General features: G+C 44.6%; 1 pseudogene; it reads left to right on the forward strand.

The window, feature by feature from the left end:
• Positions 1-508: 508 nt before the first annotated feature.
• On the forward strand, positions 509-2944 carry LOC127336706 (flavanone 3-dioxygenase 3-like; annotated as a pseudogene).
• Positions 2945-4748: the final 1804 nt, after the last annotated feature.

Consider the following 4748-nt stretch of genomic DNA (forward strand, 5'->3'; position numbering starts at 1 on the left):
AAGAAAGAGTGCAGTGGACGAGAGCGACGCCACCATCCGGGACACTGCCAAAATCAAGCTTTTTCGGACCCTCATACTTGCACCAGGAATCCAGCGTCCATCAGCACAACCCTGGACAGCAGCAAAAACATTGGCAGAAAACAAGTTGTGTCCATATAAGATATTATCGGTATTGCCATTATTGTTGCCTAATTTCTAAACAAAAACCAGTTGCTGAGTTGCATAACAGGAGCAAAAGAGTAGGCTGAAAAAAACGGCCGAGCCTGGAGCGTAGTGTTAAGATATAGTGTTAAGATACTCCAATTTGCCTATGCGGCGGCACACAGGCGACATGCATATTCCCAACGTAGGACCCGCGAAGGAGCTTCCCCTGGACCAGTAATAATAAATATATTGCCAAGTGCATGCATGGATGGTGATGGATGGCTTGACCTCTCATTTGGAGTGAGCACTGTCCAGGTGAGGAGGATCAGAATGTGTATACCGTATTGGTATGCCTGCAGAGGGATGCAGACAGTGGTTTCCTGGGTTACCTGGAATGGACCTGCCTATAAGTAGATGCTATCCCATAGGACAACACTTCATCCTGTTCTGATTCTGGATAGTAAGATTGGACTCTGGTGCCTGTACACTGGTGGTCAGTCAACATGTCTGATGACTCAAAGAGTGTCCCTCAGGAACAGCTGCCATCAGATGACCTCCATCCGCCGCCAATGCCGGTGATCAACCTGGGTCACCTCATTCTTGAACCCGAAACACGATCCGGCGTGGTAGAAGATATCGCCAAAGCATGCCATGATCTTGGGTACTTCCAGGTATGCTCCCCGAGAACATTTCTTGTTTTTTTTTTCCTTTTACCTTGTCATTTCTCTCATTGTCCAAACTCACATGGTTAACATTGCCACTTGTGCACACTGTGCTAGAATGTAGATCAAGGAAGCTGACCTGTAATGGAAAATGTGAGGAAATTAAACTAGATTTGCCATTGCAGAAACGTTCCAAAAAGGGCTAGGAGGACTTTCTTTCAAATCCCGCAGCTAGTTGTGACGGTGTCGTATTTGTTAGTACACGCAGAAGATTCTGACAGGAGCATGGTTTGATGAGCTCCATTCCCACTTTTGGCCCCAAAATGAGGAGTTTGAGCTATGTATAACTAGGTGTATATAGAGTATAACAGACCGCACACATAATTGTATGAGACAATGACGACTGTCTGAAACTAGATCAAATGGAGGACGACCAGTTCCTTTATGTCGCTTGGTTGCAGGGAAACTGACAAATAGAATGACGCGGGAAAGTTCAATGCCCATTTCGCCATTCAGTAGTCCAGTATTCATGGGAATGACAAAACTACTAATTGAAGCTCACTTTAGTACTCACAAATGGTAGATATTCCTATACCTGTCGCATTCTTTATATTTTTTCTCTATGTGCACATATCCAGAAAGCATTGCGCTTCATGTAAATTTCTTTTTATCTGTAAATCCGTCTTCATTAATTTAACGTACAATATGTAACAGAAACCTTCTACAGTCCATATGCAAAGCATTGGTTTTCTTCATTATTAGTCAACAGTTGGTCAAAGTTGTAAACCTGTAACAAGGAAGCAAACATTATTACTGACTGGTTTCAAGTTTAGTTCCTGGGTCCATGTAGGCAGAACAAGGAAGCGAACAGTATTACTGTGGTGTGTTTTCTGACAAAGGTGATCTTCCATTAATGGAAATAAAAAAGCCAATTGATACAAAATGTGCGTTATGTGCATCTAAAAATGCTCAAGCTTCAAGTTTCAAACATAAGGAATGTCAAGGTTCTCAAGGATTAATGATTAAAACATATGAGAAAAGAAAAGAATTCGTCAGAATGTTTCTTCTTCTGATTAAGTAACTACATAATAGGATAACTTAAGCTACTGTGTTTTCCTAGAACCCTTGTTGGACACTAACTAGCAGGTGGTAAGCAAAGAAAGAAAGCTTATATGTGTATCCAGTCTCTGATGATTCCTCCATTTTTGCAGGTTATAAACCATGGGATCAATCAATCTGTCATGGATGGTGCTTTTGAAGCAGCTTTAGATTTCTTCAAACTGCCAAGTGAGATAAAGGAAGAGTTTGCATCAGACGACCTTCGACAGCCTGTTAGATATGACACCAGCTCAAAGGATGGCATTAGTATGTCAAGGGCATTCCTAAAGCATTATGCCCATCCCCTCAGTGATTGGATGCAATATTGGCCAGAAAAGCCACCAATCTACAGGTAAAAGATCATCTTACAAAATCTACTTACATTCTCAAACTACAGAACTAAATGTGTGTGTGTTTCTGTAAGAGCCAGAATAACTCCATTTTTGTTTACTGAAAACAGGAAACACATGGGAAATTTTGCTGTTGAAGTAAGGAGGGTGGCTTTGCAGCTCATGGAGGCAATACTTGAAGGCCTGGGATTGGGCAAGGATTACCAACATGAGAAATTTGAAGAAGGATTGCAGCTAATGTCAGTGAATTGCTACCCTAAAGAATCAGAAGGTGATGTGGCGATAGGGCTGGCACCGCATTCTGATTACGGATTCCTTACCATCTTGCTCACAAGTTGTCGGGGCCTGGAGGTCGTTGATCGCAACAGCAACAGCTGGAAAGTGGTACAGCAACTTCCACATGCATTGAATGTCCACGTAGGAGACCACATGGAAGTTCTGAGTAATGGTCGAGTAAAGACTGTTGTGCACCGTGCTCTTCTGAATCCTGAAGAAGAAAGGATCTCTATAGCTAGCATCCTTGGTTTTGCACTGCATGAGAAGGTCGCATGTGCCAAAGAGCTAGTGGATGAACAAAATCCCAAAAAGTACAAAGAGAGCAGTTTCAACGACTTTCTAGATTTTCTCACAAGTAATATGGACAACAAGGACAGGAACTTTCTTGGGAGCATTAGGATGTGAGGAGCATAATTACTAATTGAGGTATAATCTTTACTTGAAGCCCCAAAGCAGATGCTATGAGAAGCTCTACGCTTACAAAGATTCCCCCTGTCTGTTTGGATTACTTATCTGTAATAGTTCTAAATCATGTATCGGTAGTTTGTTCCCATGTTTTTTTTTTCCCTTTCATCGTTATATTGTAACTGGTCTGTAACAGGTAAAGAAAAATCCACCATGTAAATTTATCCAGTACGATGTATTGTACTATGTTAAAACTTTCATGTTACATGGATGAATTACTTTCTTCTTTGAAAGAAAACTGTAGGGGGAAGCCGTAATGAATTCTCCCTCACTTCCTTCAATGTTTTGACTCTACATGCCACATGAATGGATATATGTCACTTTGATATCGGCATGCAACTTGTAATAGTACCACTCCTGACAGATGCCAGCTTTTAGTTTGCCAGTCTCTCCCTTCGTGACATACTTAGTTTAGTGGTTTAATTGTTTTGCAAATTTTCCAGAGGAAACCAAATCGAAAGTTAAACCCCGACTCGGTCTCGAACACCAGCAAAATTCAGTTAGAAAGGAGATGGTAACCCAACCAAAGTCCAAACTAACGTCGCTAAGCTCACATCAATCCTTGGCAAGGCTGGTCCCCCTAATGCGGGATTAAAGTAGCATGAATGCGGTTTCATTCTGGTTCCTAAAATGTAGGGTTGGGAAATGGAAGAGGAATATGAAGATGAAGAGGAACCTTCCTTAGCAGCACATTCTGAGTGCCAAGTGCCCAATTGGAGTGGTAATAGGGGAATTGTCCTGGAGAGCGCCTAAACCCTGCCTCCAGAGACCCCAACTTGGTAGATGTTGGCACATATACTACTAGGAAAACTAAAGAATTGAAGGACCATGCGATCCATTGCAAGCTTACACACCAAAAACTCTGCATAATAAATAGTTAAATACGCTACGCCCTCGTCCTGTCGTCCACCTTCCTTCGGACCACAACCTCTTCCTGCCCGCTGTTGGCGGCTACAAAAACGCCTCGAGAAGGACCCGTCTACGGGGAGCTCGGCATCGGCGGGGGTGAGCGGATCTAAGAGACACCGGCGCCATACCGTGCCCAGAGAGTTAGAAGTAGCGGGGAGATAGGGCGGCTCCTACTAACCCGCGCGGTGCCGTTGCCGAGGAAGCAGATGTAGGCAAGGTGTAATATGGGGAGGCGTCGGGACGTACCAGTACCGGCGGCGAGATCCCGGGTCGCTGCTCCGCCGCCACACACCGGCCGTTGAGGCATTTCGGCGGCGTGTCACTGGAATCGCCTGCGCCGGTAATGCTTCCGATCTTCCCAGCAATGGCCGCAAATCCGGGCTGGCCTGGAATGAACTCGAGAGTTGGGCTGGGCCTGAATCCAAAGCCTTTCCACGACAGGCCGCCGACTCGAGAGTTGTACCTCGCATTAAATGAGTGATTGACACGTGGCAGATGTAGGACGCAAGCGCGCAACAACCAGCCACGCGGGCGAGAGGGCATGCAAGAAGTACAGCTACGCTCGAGCGAGCACAACTACGCTCGAGCGAGTATACATCCGCGCGGACGAGTACACCGAGGTTTCGTCCATCCACGGGAGGTAGCTAGCAGGAGCACAACTTTCTGAGATCTAATTTTGTAAACGTGATGACGTATATCACGTGCACATATACCGTCCCGAGTACACCGAGGTACAACTATATCAAAGTACAAGTACAACTCAATGAACATCTAACTACACTTGCGTATAACACACGAGTACAGTTGCACACACAGGTGAGTACAAATACAATAACGCACACGA

This window comes from Lolium perenne, chromosome 2, assembly GCF_019359855.2.
Source record: "Lolium perenne isolate Kyuss_39 chromosome 2, Kyuss_2.0, whole genome shotgun sequence".
NCBI lineage: Eukaryota > Viridiplantae > Streptophyta > Magnoliopsida > Poales > Poaceae > Lolium > Lolium perenne.